The 17919-nt window shown below is 40.6% G+C and overlaps 1 protein-coding gene across 1 annotated transcript in view; it reads right to left on the bottom strand.

The window, feature by feature from the left end:
- sulf1 (sulfatase 1) overlaps positions 1 to 17697 on the bottom strand; it is a 94464-nt gene extending 76767 nt beyond the window's left edge. Inside the window, exon 1 of the mRNA XM_047808727.1 lies at positions 17503 to 17697. The gene's annotated coding sequence lies outside the window, so the exon portion shown is untranslated. The remainder of the gene's footprint in view (positions 1 to 17502) is intronic.
- Positions 17698 to 17919: the final 222 nt, after the last annotated feature.

The following is a 17919-nucleotide window of genomic DNA, read 5'->3' as shown; positions in this document are numbered from 1 at the left end:
GGCAACGACAGAGAGGAGGAATGATACCAAACTCAGGCAAGGACTGTTTTTAGAGTATGGAATTCAAGAGTTTCACTTAAAAGTTTGCAAGATAATGTCAATATAAAGAAAATGGGATGCGGTAGCCTAGTGGTTAAGGCATTGGACTACTGATCGGAATGTCATGAGTTTGCATCCCAGGTCCACCAAGCCCTGAGCAAGGCCCTTAACCCTCAATTGCTCTGTTTAAAAATGACTATTACTAAATGTTACTATTATCTGTACTATTCTGGTTAGCAGTGAAGAGCTTGAGAGAGAACATTTAAGGGAACAAACTTACTTACAGGTTACTTACAGTACACTCTTGCTTAAGACGTTGACGTGTTAGAACTTTCCAGTTCTAAGAAATTCAAATGACACCAAAACAAACAAACAAAAAAAAAACCCACCAACTGTTCAAGAAGGGGATGATGTGAGTGGAGGTAAGATGCAGTATACTGACAAAGGTATTGTGGACACGTGACCGACACACCCGTATGTGCCTGTTAAGCATCCCATTCCAGATTTAGTCCCCTGTTGCTGTGATAATCTTCAGTTTTCTGGAAAGGCTTCCACTATATCAGTACGTTCAGCCACAAGAGCATAAGTGAGGTCAGGTACTAACTACTTTTTCAGTGAAAGGGGCCTTGGGTGTTGGTGGTGTTCCAGTTCTGCGCAGGTCAAACCAAGTCTTCCTTTCTGATTTCATCAAAAAATGTCTTCATGGAGCTTGCTTTTTGCATAAGAGTATTTCCGTTCCCAGTTATATTTGTATGCTCCAGATATTTTATACAATTCAACTCCAAATTCAAATTCTGTGGCAACCGTTTGGCGAAGACACGCATGGGTGTTGCTATATAGTTTAGCCTTGTAGCTTCGATGTGAAAAAAGTTAAAGAAGCCAAATACTGGACACTAGACATGTCCAACAACATTTAAGACAAAGAAATTACATTGTACAAATTTGATTTAGATGACCACATGAGACAAAAACCATGAACAATTCTACATCATTTAGTGCCTTCCAGAAGGAGAGAAATTAGATTCATTAAAGTAATTTCATTTGTCCATGAATTTGTTCATTCATTCCTGTTCAGTAACTGCTTTATCCTGATCCGGTCATGGTGGAGCCAGAGTCTGCGATCACTGGGCAAGAGGTGAGAATAAACCCTGGATGGAGGTAATTTATACTTCTTGCTATTGGGAACAATTCCATCTTCGAAGATGACTGTAGTTGTACAAGATGGCCATCAAATATCATGACGGCTAACAGCGAAGGTTTGCTCATGTTTACTGAGTACAGATTATGGCATCCTGAAGCAATCGGTTGCCAAAACACTGGATGTGGCTTTTGGCAGATATTTATCGTAAGGATTTTGGCAAGATAGCTATAGCAATAGGAAGATAAGCAAAATGAGGAAACATGTCTTGGTTAATTTTGTAAATTTTATGTTCCACCAAAGAATGAAGCAGATGCCCTTATCAGAGATGCATTTGAGATTCAGGATACACTGTTCTGATGGTAGGCATTAGGATCAGATTAGTGCATGGCTGTTTGCCGCATTCCTTTGTCCGTTGGATGCTATCAACATGAGGGTTTGTTTAGGGAAGGTGCATGGGTGCGTGCTCAAAAGCATCCTCTGAGACGGCATCATCGTGGCATCAGGGAGATGAATGTGTAGTATTTAGCAGTCTCACAACAGTCCTTTCATTGTCAAAACCCTGGAATGTTCCATGTAACCATGGTGACCTCAGCTTGCCATTATAGACAAATCGAGATTCTGAAGTCCATTGACAAACGTTTTCTGACTCGATGAGACACTGCGCATAGAAACGTTTCGAAATACCCGAATCCCAGAGAATAACTCCAGGCGGTAGTGGCTGCTTGATTCATCTTATAATGCCTAAGCTTTTACGGAACTGTGACGCTGGCTAAAACAGTCCATTAGCAACCCACGTTTGTTTGGAGTTTTGTCATGGTGTGGCAATTTCATGAGCATCATGCTGATACACTCATCCAAGCATGTCTGACCCACATCCCCACTCTTGGGATAAAAGATGATGGAAATGCTCTTGGTTCAGAAAGACACGGAAGGGTTTTGGGGGGAGGGGGAGGTTATTAGCAAGACTGGTGGTACAAGCAAATTTGGAAACCTCCTTGCAAACACTTCCAAGTATTCCAGCCAGGACACCACTCAAAAAGCGTTTTAAGGATTTTCCGAGTTCAAGTTATTCAACACACCTGCCACACCAGCTACATTAGCGGAAGAGGCGATTGGCAAAACGAGTGCCAACAGGCTAATAAATGTTCATGTTAGCATATGTCTAAAATGGAGACGTGTGACAGAGGAAATGAGAGCTGGCGAGGAAAAGCTGGCCCTACAGCAAGACAGAATCACACCTTATCCAGGGGCTCCTGGCTCTGCAACGGTAGACTTTTATAGACATCGGAAAAGTCTGAGAAATTACTCTTTCCTTGACGAGGACTGGCCTACTCTACCTACAGCTCTCGAATATTTAGATTCTCAGAAGAGAAAACAAAACCGGCCTCAAATTAAACCAACACTTAGAGAACCAGGCTGAGAACCAAGTCTGGCACCACAGACCTCATCCAATCCTCCAACCCCTGGCACATTTCATAAATTAAACACTTTCTACATGCTACAGGTTCTAATTCCTGCAGTTTCGAGCTGTAAAAACAACTGTAATAATGGAGAGGCAATTCATTGATGTGAGCAAGTTGACCGTTATGAGTGGGCTATTAACGCGTTTGTTAATAAACAAATTTTCATCAATTCTATTTCATAGTTCGCACACTAAAATTATTCTTAAAAACTCTATTGGGAGGGAATATAATAAGAAATGCATAATAATGCATCACAATATTGATATCGTCATATCACTTTTTCCCACTAATCACTTCCTCTGATTAATCTGCACCAAAAAAAAACTCAATCCTGCCATCACAACGGTTCCTTTAGCACCGAGCGCCGGAGCCGACGTTACGAGTGTCATGTGGCATAAAGTTTGGATTATGACCATAAATCTTTAGCACATGCTAAGTTAGGCTGGAATTAAAAATAAAACCATCTCAGACAGACTGAACCCAAACAAATCAGCCCGTTAAATTTCAGAAGCCATCACTTTTCCTCAATGATCTCAAAAGGTGCGGAGAAATTGCCACAAACAGAGGATTCAGTCCAGACATGAATCGGGAGTTTACGCTGGCCCTCCCAAGGGCCCCTATCGTGTAGCGACATTTTATTTTCAGAGATCCTCAAGAGAACAACTCCTACCAGCTGCTTGTGGCAACTGGAGTTTATGGGCTCTTAAATTTAGTCTATCAAAAACCAATGTTATGGAGTATAAGAAAGGTGAATGAGGAGGTAAATCACGTTGATGGATGTCATAAGACTTAATTTCTCAAATGCTAGTCTGGGTACAAATTAGTTCCCCAAACTTCACCCGCACTTTGTTGTCTGTGAGCAGGAGATGAGTCACGGAAAAACGATTATTTTTTACATCCAAGGACGGCCCAACTGCGAGTGTTTACAAAGACGTACTCTATACGGTGTCAAACAGAAAAACAGGACCTGTAGCGTAACGTTAGCATAACGACAAAGTACAGCCGAGTGTGTGTGTGTGTGTGTGTGTGTGTTGGGTGGGGTGTTAAATCCAGTTTCCTGTGGTAGAAGACTACTGATATAATTAAGTCATTCAGCTGAACAGGAGGTGGCTTAATAACAGGCATCTCATGCATATCTGAAAAAAGCCTGGCCCTCTTTCATTTGCTTTCAGCACTCATAATGAGTTAGCATTAGCATTTTATAGCCTTCGACTAGAAGAAAGAGGAAGGTGATGGCAGCCAGGTAGGAAAGGAGAGGAAGTGAAGAGACATGAATTGCCTGAAGGGGTCTAAAAAACTGGTTGTAAATAGGTTAGAGTACTGTAGGAAACACCTTTTAACATGTAGGCCTTGATAGCTAGAGAAATGACACTTAGTTTGTTGTACAAGAAAGAAAGAAAAATAAAAAAGTCATTAATGCCTAGTTTAAAAATGTATTCAGCACACAGCTACCAGGCAGATCATGCGTTCCCAGACACACATCAGGAAGTAAAAATAAGAGCGACAATAAAAGAGGACAACATTTGTCTTAACAGCTGCTCCTAAAACTTACACCTTAACTAATATACTGAACAGAATGAGCTGTAATAAAGAAATAAACTTGGAACTGGATGTAAAACCATGTCGCAACGTCGAGGACCCTTTCAAACTGGAAACATTCCAAATCTGGAAGTTTTCACAATAGGTGTTTAAAAAAAAAAAGAAAAGAAAAAAAAAAAGAAATAAATAAAAGAATTAAACTAAAATCCCAGATATACTCCGGTACAAATGAGTTACCGTAAAATCTCACAAATTGCCCAGATATTTTACATGTTCTCTGTATAAGGTGGCAGGGAGAAGAAAAATAAATAAATAAATAAATAAATAGTGAAAATAATTAAATAAAATAAATCAATAAATAAGAAAAAAAAAGATCTACAAATCATACACAATTTAAATGTTGTAATCTAACAAACTTTAACCACAGCAAATTTCTTCTTTTGCAGTGTTACATTAATGGACTTTAAAATGTACAGGATTATTCAAATCCATGGACATTACAGTATTTCTTTTTTGGTCCAGAAATCTAACTAAAAATTATGGGTCGGTGATCGATTCTATGAAATACTCAAATTTTATTAGGGCATGAAGTCATAAGAAAGAATTGAAAAATATCTGCAAGACAGCTAGCTCATGGTTGATGAGGTCACCGCACGAATGCGTCTTTTTCCTGCGTCTCGGCTGCCTTCCTTTTCAAACAGTAGCGCTGGATCTTCCAGCCGTGACCGATGACACCCGGAATCTTAATCTCTCAGAGTCACTGGTGAAAACTAAAAGGGCAGTATAAACAGAGGAGATCAGGGCAGATGAGTCAGGTCTTTACTCAGGAAAAGTGGTGTGGAACTATTTAACTGGAGTGTTGCCATATAGGGAAACGTTTCAGCCATGACATCCTTTTGCCCTTTTGGCTGAACTTCCTTTGGTCTAGATTTTAAAAATAACTTTCCTACTGATCCTCTCCACACCCTGTCTTCTCTATCGTCGTCTTCTTCCTCTCCAAAGAAGGTTTTAGAGCAACTCGGTCCTTACGGAGCAGAGAGCGCTATCTGCTGCCCCCGGATTCCACGTTGCCAGATAGCAAACAGACCCGACCTGGCCAGCTGTGTTCGTTCCACACCCGCCTGCATCCTGTTCTCACACACTTGCTGTTCTGCCATGATTCACAATGCAATTTCCAGTCATTTGGAGTGTAAACTAACTGGTCTGGTCTTGCCCCGACAAAACGTCTCTCTCCTTTACACACCACCTTGTAGAAGAGCTCTGTTGCCGAGAAGCACTGACCAGTCAGGTCTTTCTTCTGGGCTTTTTTTCTGTCATCAGACTTTCGATTAGAAAAATGATTGCACTTGGCAAGAAACTGTCAAAACTGTGCAGGAGTTTAAACAACAGAAGGGGTGAAGAATAGCTTCCTGATGCCCTGAAATTACATACAGTACATGTTGCATGTATCAGCATTTTGTACTGTTGCATTAACATAAACAAAAAAAAAAAACTCATTAATTATATGGATAAGCATGCTAAAAAAAGCTTATTTTTAATAGATTTCCTCACAAAACCAAACTGGCGTTAATATAAAAAAAGAATAAAATACCGGCAGTAAATAAAAAAAAAGAAAAAAATATGCATAATTACAAAAAAAAAAAAACAACATATTAGAAAAACATTACATTTTTGTTAAAAATGAAAAAAAAAAGTTAAAAAGAAATGGAAAAAAAAAAGTCAGCATGAATGAACTCCAGGAGCAAAGGCCAAAAGTTTTGGCTCCCTGTGGTCAGGATTTACACAAAAAATATAGCTCACATCATCTCAGCTCCTCCTGTTAGTTTAACCCCAATGTTAAAACACCTCTGTGATGCTCCTTTTCAAAGACCCCTTCACCCCGTGCCTTTGAAATGTACCTTTTTGTCCCAACATGATACTTAACACCAAGAAGACAAACTAAAATAAATAAATAAATAAATAAATAAATAAATAAATAAATAGAATAAAAAAAAAAAAAAAAAAAAAAAAAAAAAAGTTGCATCATCAGCCTTATGAGGGCACCCGCTGATCCGTTCAGATTGAGCCAGCTCGTAGAGACAGCCGAGACAGCTCAATCTGAACTAAACCTCATGGCTCGCGGGGGGAAGCTAACAGATGATGACTTTCCAGCATGTGGGAAAAAGGTTGACGTGTTTAGCCTTTGCACCCTGCTCCATGCACCTGTCTGCAGGGGTCCAACGCTCGCTCAAAAGCCCCACCAACTCCTGCTTTCGCTGACCTGAGGAATCCTCCAACACGTCCACAGCATTCTCATTGGTTTCTGAACAGTCAGAAGATTTAACAGCTTACATTTGACATGATGTTTATAATCACGCAACAACACCCTAACCTAATCTTAACTCTTTTTCCCCCAGAGGCTAAAAAACTGGAGTTTGTGCCTGTTTTGTTGTGTCCATGTTCAGCAATGAATGTCTTTTTCATGTCCCACTGCACGGTTACCATCAGAGTCAGAAGCAACACACCGAGGCAGCTCTCTGTGGCGCCATCTTGGGTGAATAGATGTATATAAAACATGAAGCTCATATAAATATAGACACGACACTCAGACTGTTGAGAATAAAATCATCCCATACAGTGTGCTAAAAATAAAATTGTAAAAAAAACAAAAAATAATAATAAAAAAAAAAACAGCAACAATGAATTACAAATAAAATCATAAAACTGCTTGAAAACCCCTTCGAATGTCTTCGGCATTAGACAGAATGATGCCTTCCTCTTCCATGAATTCATTAGCATAAGCGTTAGTACTTAAGCACTAAACTAAAAAAAAAAAAAAAAAAAAAAAAAACCACGTTACGCCTTTAATGTTAGAAACAGAACTGAAGAAATCCTAAACGCAGCATTAGACATCTGGATGAATGTGTGCTGGGTTTCCTGGTAAACGCCGACTCAATGCACTCCTTACAGACCTTTACTTCGCTTCCCTGTTACACAAAGGCATATTAGTTAATAACGTCTGTGAAAGGCTTTCAGAGTCGACCTGAACAATGAGCGCCTATTTTTTACTCGCTGAGCTTTACCGAGCGCGGGCACGTCGAGCTGGCTCGCGCCCATCTCTGAATCATGCGACCACGCCAAGCATCAGCTGTACAACATTTCTATTCCTATTTTTCAATTCTGAAGACGGAAAGACTCCTCTGGTTCAGAGAAGAAGAGACTTTTGTGCAAATCCTACAAAGCAGATCAATAAAAAAAGGCAGGGTGGTGTTTGCTTTGGCGCCCCGCCCAGGTGAGCTCATTTTAATGACCACGACTAAAGGAGCGGAGAGACACTCACACTCACACCAATAGACCTCCGTCTGTGGCGTTTAGGCTGCGTCCGTGTGTTTCTCCCTGTCAAATACAGTACAATTCTCTTTAACTCGAAGGGGTTCACACGTCTCTTCAAACACGCTCAGAAAGACAGCGAGGAAAAACGAGCCCGACCCATCTGTCCACCGTGGCCCTCATCCATCCGTAGTGCTGAGACATGAGCAAACAATCCACACTCGGAGCCTAGCAACTGACAACACGGCGCAGTAATGAATTCAGGGTCCAGAACGTTCAAACACAAGCTGACCAAAGGAACAGATTGTGTGCCGTGTCGAACTCAACCCTGCCCTCAAGACACTGTTAAGAGTTTATATAAGCCGAGCGAGCACCAAGTGTCAATCACGAGTGGCGCGTTCACGTCGGGCACATGGTAGTTGTTTAGGTCGAATAATCTATGCAGGACGAAGAGTCAAACAAATTTAATGCAAAAAATTTGAATTACTAGGCTATGGAACAAAAGCAGGAGCAAAGAATGTTAAGATGGACAGATTTCAGCTTGTTTACACCGACACAGATACACGAACGCTACATTAGTGTAGACGTCTGTAACCTGCGTCAGAGGAGGACAACACACACAACATGGTGCTGGGTTTTAGTGAGAACACCTCATTTTTATTCTTTGCTGAAAACAAACAAACAAACAAACCCCACCCAATTCCAAACCAAAATACAACCATGTTTAAAGACTCGCAAGCTGAAACTTCTCGATTTAAACTCCACCTCCTGCTGCACTACTCACATCCTCTATGAGGTGATCTGCTAACGAATCGCTTCTAAACTGCTGGATTAATTATCTTCGCTTGATCCTATTAAGCCTCAGTGTTCACCCTGTGACATCACAACCACACATTAAGAACACGACTCAATTTTTTTTTATCTTAGTGCAAGTTATGTATGTTATTACTTTTTTTAATCTATTGATACACGCGTGTTGTGGAAACGAACAATATCATTGGTTTAAAACATCAGCAGGTTACTTTACTAGCGCAGACGCAAATACGAGGCGGCAACGACGCTGTCGCTGATCTACACAAAACGAACGTGTTTATCGATCGTCACTTCACACGTTTGTGTTGATGTAATAATTGTATGTGAATCTAATTAACTCACAATAATGCAACTTTATTTGACTACATCCAAGAATTTTATGCATAGAAGCATCAGGAAGCTTCCACAAGGTCCCAAGGAGGAGGTAAATGATCACACACTTGCTTTTTGTCAACAAATTTGACTGGAAAGCATCATCATCCCCCAACACACACACACACAAAACCCCCAAACCTCAGAGAAGACCAGCAAAGCGAAGCGATGGGAAAGTTCAACTTCCCAATTGAGCAGCTCTGCTTGGATGGATTGGGCAAATATTGCTTTTGTGTGGCCATCCTCTGACCTCACAGAAGGGCATTATGGGAAGCCTGGTCCATGCTAAAGCAGAGACGCAGCTGTCCCGTGTTTACTTTGCCCTCCTTTTAGCCCGGAGTATCAATTAGCCCGGCAGTGGATAGAGTGCAATCAGCAGCGGCCTCCGCTCAAATTAATGCCTTCTAATGCCAAAAGTGAGAATTAAAGACATACTTTTAGCCGTCTTATAAAGGAAATGGCTCTCAGATGTGATCCTGCGTCATACAAACAGAGGAAATCTGAGCGCAAAAAAAAAACTTTCCAAGTGTGACGGTCTGCTCATTAAGTTGAGAAATAACGAGCGACACGTTAACAGGAGAAATAACGATACCAGGAGTCGTAAAATCCTAACAGTGACAGTCAGAGGAAATAGTCAGTAGCAAATCTCTTAGATGTTTGTCACAGCATGTGAGAGACACAGGATGATTATACACAGCTTTCACTGTTAGGAAGCAGCGGTCATAAACAGCCTTCGAGGACGCAGAGAGCTTACTGGCAGAAAGACTAATAGACGATGCCTTTTCCTGGAAGACCGGTTGGACCGAGCCGTTCCCAATAGTGGGAAAATTCCCAACTCAAGTGTCATCAGCGAACGCACGAAATCTGAGAGCATGGATTCGGTTTAAGTCATATCAGCTGTGCCCTCTTGTGGAACGCTGCTCCATAGACCACTGTATTGAGGGGGGGGGGAAGGAAAAAGAATCGAGTGTTCGGTCTGGTTTCTGAAAAAGAAATATTACATAAAATGAATCAATTTCTCAGCAAGACGTGACTGGATGGGTGGATCAATTCACGTAGGGATTCATATGAAATCTCAAGGAGGTTGTTGGTGCTGATGGGAGCTCGAACTAAAAGAATACAATTCATCTTTAGACAGCACATCATGTCGTGAAAGGCTTTCTGCTCGACCGGGTCATACAAAATAGTACAAACAAGAATAAAGAATAAAAAAAAAAAGGTATAAAATTTGAATAGAATTGCAATACAATTTGAAAACAAACAAAACCCCAGAATTAACAGTTGAGGTGAGAAAGGGAAGAAAGTATTCAGAGAAGTATACAAGGATGTAGATAATGTATATAAGGATGTAGATGAGTGTAGAACAGAGTGAATATTGTGATTAAAGTGGGGAATATATGTATTAATTACAGCATTAAATGTAGTTTGATTATCTGCTCAGGTTTGTGTTCAATCCTCTGCAAATGATCCTCCACTGGACTCCGGACTGGACGTCACGCATCGAATCCAAGACACCGATGCTTGCCTACAAAGCCAAAAATGGACCATCTCCCTTTTACCTCAAAGCTCTTGTGGATCTTCTCACTGCACCTCGGATGGCATCCTCAGATCTACCAGCACTGCTCGACCGGTCCCACCATCTCTCACCGTAACAGGTAGGTACAACGTCAAGTCTCTTCTCTGTTCTGGCACCGAGGTGGCGGAATGAACAGCTGAGACACGTCAAGCGACCGGTGAAGACCTACCTCTTGATGAAACACTTAAAATAACCCCCCCCCCATTTTTGTTTAATGTATTAAAATAATTAATTTCATTTACAGCATTTGACAGACATTCTTCTCCAGAGAGACTTACATTTGTATATCATTTTCAGAAAACCTTTTTATAAGGGCCTTGCTCAGGGGCCCAGCAGTGGTAAGCTTGGTGTCCTAGTAAACCAGTATTGATGTATTTATTTATAGAGACTTTAAGCACTTCCATGTAAAATGTAGAACAATCGGTGTTGATGTTACTTGAGATACAATCAGCTGGAACCGACGTACAGTTTAGAATGAAAGACATTTTCAATTTAACACTAACACTATATGAAAGTTTAAATTCATTTCTAAACAATTTTTCATTAAAAAAAAAAAAAAACACTGGGTGGAAAATCCAAATAAATAAATAAATTGAATTCAAATAAAAATTATTAAAATGTGAATTGAATTTAAATCCCTTTACAAATCATGCATAAAAAAAACACATTTAAATTTTATATCCAGATTTCTGTAAAGACACAATGTCCAGATTATATCCAGATTTTTTACACAATGTCCTTTGTTGAAAGCTAATTTATAGAAATAAAAATTCCGATTTTTATTTGAATAGTTTTCATTCCATGCTAATAATACAGTATGTAGAGTTTCTCTATAATTTTATCTTAACAGCACGACTGTTTACACAAAACTGCAGATCAGATCGATTATTTACTAAAGCCGATGTTCACTTTTCCATATTTAACCCATTTCTGTGTAAACAGAAGTGCGCTAGATTAATAAATATTTGCCAAACGGAATGGATTTTCCCTGAATGTCGCTTGAATATCTTGTGTAAATGCTCCTGTAAATGATTTATCAAGTCTGATCAATGAACAGGTTTACAAAGCCACCTTTCACTCGTTAGCTCTATTTCACTTGTTTATGAAACATTAGACACTAAACAAGTCAATTTATTTGCTTTAAAAAAGGGGGAAAATTTCAGGTTTTTGGCTGAACTGTTAAAATGTAGAATCCCAAACCTTTTGTTATTTCTCTTGTGCATGAACAAATGATGCAATAAAAACACAGCTGGGCAAGAAAAAGACGACGACGAAGAAGCAGGAGAAGCCTAAAATAAATAAAGAAATCAAGAATGAAAGATGAAGACAGAAGAAGAAGAAGCAGCCAAAAAAAAAGCGTCATCAGTGCTTCAGATCTACAGACTACCTGCGTTTGAACGCCAACGTATTAAAAGCCGCCCACTAGAAATAAGATGCGACTCGATTCCCATTAAATAGACTGGAGTGATCATAAGAGATCTGAAAGCAGAACCAGAACCATTTGCTCATGTGAGTGGCGCTGACAGACGACTCATCGGCTTCGATGTTTAATCGTTATTGTTCACATGTTGCATCGAAAACCTCTGGAATAGGATTCTGCTCGGCCTTCTGAAGCGGAATAAGGGGGTTAAGAAGCGGCTTTGGATTCAAGAAAGAAATGACCGTAATAATTTCCATATAGTTATAGAATGATTAGAAAAGAAAAAAAAATGATGGTGGTCTTATGTGCCAAGTAAAGCCTTCAGAGAGAGACATTAAATCAAATCAGTGTTGTATGTTGTTTAGTGACACATGAAGCAGAAAATGGGAGGGTGTACTATCACTTTAGTAACCAAACAAATAGACGGGTTAAGGAAAATTGAGCAAGGCGGGAAGGCCTTATCTCAGGAACGATATGTCGATAAGAAACCCGTCTTCCACCCACGTTCACAGCGGCAACAAACAGTCCGAGTGCCAGACACGCAAAAATTACTCGCCGGTCATGTCCTCACTTGTCTCACACATTAGTTCATACAAGATTTCTATGCATCCAGAGCTCCAGATAGCTTTATGAACCGGTCGGTCCCTTGTACTGTAAATCCTCTAGAAAAAAAAAATACGCCGGCACCTTTAAAAAAATTCCAGCTGGACTCGACCGGTCGCTTGGCCGCCTTCACAAGGGCTAATTGCGAGTTCAGCCTTGATGAGTCCAGTTTGTGAAAGCAACATTAGACCCGTGTATATTTACACTGCTGCTACACGTCTCCAGTCGTTTCTTGCTCAGCTTCTAACAGACTTTCTCAATGGGTTTGGACATCTGGGGTTTTTTTTTTTTCCGAGGCTCTGATGACTCGCCGAAGGGTTTGACGAGGTCAAGCGGCGTATAAACACAGCCGTCCGAGTGATCCACGTCCAAATAAAATCAAAATAGTGAATGAAACACTCATCTGAGTGACTCTGTAGAGATGGGACCTTTCAGACAGCTGTTTTTGACATCTCATTTGCGAGGGAATAAAAGGCCGGAAAGCGGACGTGCGGCCAACGAGCTCTTTTTATGACTCGTTTTGTCAATCGTTAAGAAATTCGCTTCGATTGGTTTCGGGGAGCTGTTTTTAAACAATAGACACAGTCGCAAAGCAGCTGGACAGAATTTCACATGTGAGAAAACAAGCCAAGGGGTAACAGCTGCAAGACCTTCAGAGGAACCAGATTCAAAGAGGAACCTGTTCTTTTGTAGGTGATGCCTGAAAGTAGGAGTCAAAATCCATCCATCTCCTATAAGCTAAACAAGGTAGCAGGGAACATGGAGTATATAAACAGGGACTCGGGGCACAATGTTGGGGACACTGTGGACAAATTGCCAACCCGTCTCAGGACACAAGTGCGTGCGCACACACACGGACAGACAGACAGACAGACACGGACAGACAGACAGACACACACGGACACAGGGACAGACAGACAGACACACCCACACCCACACAATCAGGTCCAGCTCCATTAGTTGAACTTTTGGTTCTGCTGCAAACACTACTTCAAGTTTCCAAAGTGATGTGATACCAAAACTCACTCCATTAATCATTATAAACCATTTCAAAATAAACATTGCTGGAAATTTAAATTCACTTGCTCATAACATCACCAAATGCAGATTAAAGCACACTGTTGCTCTTTGTCCTGCCGGTAGCCAGTAGGGAAACACAGCCGAGACACGTCCAGTGTGGACAGTCTGCAGGTTTGATGCTTGCTTACCCAACGTGTCCGGTGTGGTTCCAGGGGAAGAGAAAAAGTCAAGCCGTACAGTGATGTCAAAAGGATGCTCAAGATTATGAATAGGACCCATGGGTTAAGCACAGGATAGTCATGATAACACCTACAGCATCCGGATGAGATTATTCACATGCTTCAAGGCTGAGACTTGGGCATAAACTGAGATTTTGTGAAGAACGATCTTCAGGATGTCTTATTACGGGACCACCCACGGCAACAGAAGATGAGTCACAAGCACCGAAGCTCAAGCGAAATACTGCATAATAGAGAAATCCTAACTGCTAACAAAGAATTGCTGTTAAGAAAAATCTTCGTGAGGTCATTTCTGAAGACGCATCTTAAAACTGGGTAAGGGATCAGCTGTTAATGAAGCCGTTTCAGAATGGGATGAGATCTAGCATCCCGTCAGCATCAGGAGAAACTGAGATCAGACTTTTGGCTTGTAGTGAGGAAAAGGCAGAGCTGTGTGACGTTTGGTGGTCACACGGCAGCCGTTAATCCGAACGCTCTCGTTTCCTGACCTCATGCACTTGGTTCCACTCCCTTCTCTCAGGAGCTATCGTTCTCACACTCACACACACACACACACATCTGGCCAGGACTGAGGAGACATGTCAGACGCTGCAGGTGCAGGCCAGCTGAAAACACTTGCAAGCCCCCCACTGAAAATTAATTGCCAGTTACACAATTGAGTCGTCGTGTGCTTCGTGGTAATCGCCTTGGCAAATCATAAAGCCTACTTTGAATAAGAAACCGAGAGGAGAGAAAGGATATCCTCTCCCCGAGGGATGATTAAAAAGAGAAAGCGTTGGTCTGTCACACCCAGCGTCGGCGGCTGTGTTATCGTGCACAGCCCCGACTAATGGGACTTTAGAGAACAATCATAAGGAGAACTCGTGCTGTGTATCAACATCAGGACAAAAGTAGGACTCAAGTTCTGGGACAAACAGCAGAAATTTCCCCAAACCTCAACATGGAAAATGGAGTTGCTGTCAGTGGATCATGTTCCACCAGTGACCTAAGACAATTAGAACGATTTATTTGCTGAACTGCAGGATGGAAAGGTGGGACGCATGACGAAAATCCAAATAGGCCGCATTCACACGAGCGACTGGCTTGAAAAGTTTAAAAACCACAACGTTTTTTTCTTCTCTTTTCTCCCAAACTGACCGTATCTTTGGCAGTTTAACAGCCACTGTGAAAAGATCTCCGTTTTGAAAAGATTTTGCTTGTCATGCTTCATCCATCATCTAATTGTAACTTCAGTCTGAGGCAATGACAGATTAAACCTCTTTGTTAAGCTTCATAATAGTGTTTTACTCATTCGTTTAAATACACTTTTTTTATTTCCTGGTGTTATATAACTCACGGTAAACCACTATGAACAACACACTGGAACAAACATCTGGAAGGTGAAGTGCTTGCTTTAAGGATCATCAGGACGGAGACACACAAACACTCATCAGCAGACAAAAATGGGATTTTGTGGTTTAGTGTTTTTTGTTTTTTTTAGTAACGTGGCAAAGCTGCCACGTTACTAAAAGAGTGTTTTCTTTGGCAACCAGTATTAATACAAGGTACCACATTAGTACAGACTTGGTTTCTATTTCTGCTTTATTACCTGCTTTACCTTTAACGGTTGAACCCCCACGTGAAAACACACCCAGAACCAACGTACGTGAAGAACATTCCCCCAAGATCCTCATCACTAGGTTTTAGTTCGAGAGAAAGATGGAGACGAGTGCAGAACGACTAGAAACCGTGAGGAAGCCTGAAAAAGCTGCCAGAGATTTACACGGTTTACAACAGCTGCAGTTGTCCCCTCACTCTCATCACACACAAACCTTCATCCAGCCACAAACTGTCTCACACACAAAGACAACATACACCAACAGAAGCAGGAACAACCAATAAAAACACCCACTAAACACACAAGCATGCAAACAAAATCACACGATAAGACAAACATCAACAAACACATGCACACAAAAATGCATTCACAAAACACAAAAACAAAAAACTTGGATACACAAATGGAGACACAAACACATAAAAGCCCAGACACACATAACCCCCAACCGCTCACACACACAAAGAAAAATAAACACATTCATACAATCACACAAGTACATGTGCACATATACAAACACAGCCCTGTAGAGCATCCTTGCACACCATACATTGGTCAGACACCACAGCCATAAACCCACACCATTGAGTTCACACTGAGTACTTGCCATAATATGCGCGCACACACACACACAAACACACACACACAGGGAAAAGGGGAAACAATTCCCCTGCCTGACAACTGTATAAAAAAAAAAGAAAGCATTGAGGATGTTTTTGCACGCATTTTGACCTTTTCCTCGGTTTGGAAGAAGTTCTGGCTTCAAATCTACATTTCCTGGAATAAACAGTCTAAGTGTGTTCTGATTCTGAGCAGGTTCACACACTCGAAGACATGGCAGAATGATTGCTCACACTCATCAGGTGAAGCACTTTTTCCAAAACACTTCCTTAGAAAAGCGAAAAGACTGGCAAAACATGACCCCTGGAAAAGTCTCCACGCATTGTTCTAACTAATGGCTTATCTGCAGAACACTCAAACGAATGGCTCTAAGTGCAGCGATCCCAGGCGGATTATTTATCCGAGTAACCCTGCTTCGCTTATTCATTTCTCATAAAAGCTTCCATGATTTGCAGTCTTCACAATCAGTTTCTCAGGATAACACCAAAAACCGCCAGAGCCGTTCCCAGTCCACTCGCTGTACCATCAAACACACAATGACTAAGACATTCTGGTAAATCGCTTGCAAGAGGTCACGTAGCAACGTCTGGGGAAACGTTATGCAAGGCGTGTTTATAAAGTTTCTCAGCACATCAGTAGACATGAAAAAAGAATCCATCCTTCCAAGTAGAGCAGAAAGCAGAGCTCAACATAGATGAGACCAGAAGGCACTGTGAAATGCCTACGCTCGTGTGTAGAACTTTGCTCCTTTCCCTCTTCGAAAGGGTCTTCGTGTGTTCTGCAAGATAAAAACGATTGCGTTAAAATCGCTGTCAAATTCTCAAATCTGATTGGTCCGAAGGCTGTGTATCGTATTCAGTACCAGATATATACCAGTGATATATCTGTGTCGTGATCTCTACCTCCGAACTCATACTTATGAACCATAGTTTCCATAGTAACATACCATTCATAGGGACTTGGATGTCCTTTATGTGTAATTTGGCAAAATTTTTAATTAAACAGTTATTTCACTTTATTCGGTCAGGAGGTTTTCAGCCACTTGAGAGTCTTCAGAAAACGAGTTTAAGTTTGTTTACTTAAATAAAGAAAGAAAAAAATGTTGGTGATGGAACAACTGCTTTATATATATATATATATATATATATATATATATATATATATATATATATATATATATACACACACACACATACACACACATACTGTATATACACACATACACACACACTATGTATATACACACACACACACACACACTATGTATATATACACACACACACACACACACACACTCACACACACTCACACACACACGTATATATTTACACACACACACAAAACTATACTTTAGTTTATAGCTGCTATAATCTACATGATAACAGGAACTAACTTCCATGGCATAGGAAGTATGTGGTTTTGTTCATTAATAAACAAAAAAAGTCATTGACAGAGTTCTGTAGTGGAAGTGAAGTAAAAAAAAAATTATTTTTCAACAGCACAACACTTTTTTAATACATTAACTAGCAATTTAATTTGATTGCATCTTTTATTTTATTTCATTTTTTTCTACAGTGGAGCCCCAAATATTTGTTCTTTATATATATATATATATATATACATACATACACACACACACACACACACACACACACACACACACACACACACACACACACACACACACAACTTTTAAAGCTGACTGTGCACTAAAGAAAATGGCTGATTGAGTTAGTGTTGTATCACTTACCTGCTTAAACAGACCCATTAATGTCTTAATGAGTTTAATGAGAGCTTTGTGATGAGCTTGTAGCCTACAGCTAACAAAAAAAAACCCCAAACTAACTATATTTAACTTCTTTCATTAAAACCACCTCACTGGAGCTTGCTGAAGTTTGCTATTGATTTCTCTCTCTCTCTCTTTCTGCTTTCGTCTGGGTTAATTCGGGTTGAGTTAATTAGTGGAAAGAGGCTATTTTCGAGACATTCATTAGCATAATTAAGTGCGCCTCATAAATTTCCTACTTCCGGGTAGGAAGTCGGAAAGACGATGTCCTGAGAGGATGTAAAGTGTTCAAGAGCGCCCTCTAAAGCTCCACACAACACCACATCTCTTACCCCAAATCCCAAAAACTGTGAATCATGAAAAAAGACTGTCCACAAATGT

This window comes from Tachysurus fulvidraco, chromosome 25, assembly GCF_022655615.1.
Source record: "Tachysurus fulvidraco isolate hzauxx_2018 chromosome 25, HZAU_PFXX_2.0, whole genome shotgun sequence".
NCBI lineage: Eukaryota > Metazoa > Chordata > Actinopteri > Siluriformes > Bagridae > Tachysurus > Tachysurus fulvidraco.
This window is presented reverse-complemented; position numbering and strand designations above follow the sequence as displayed.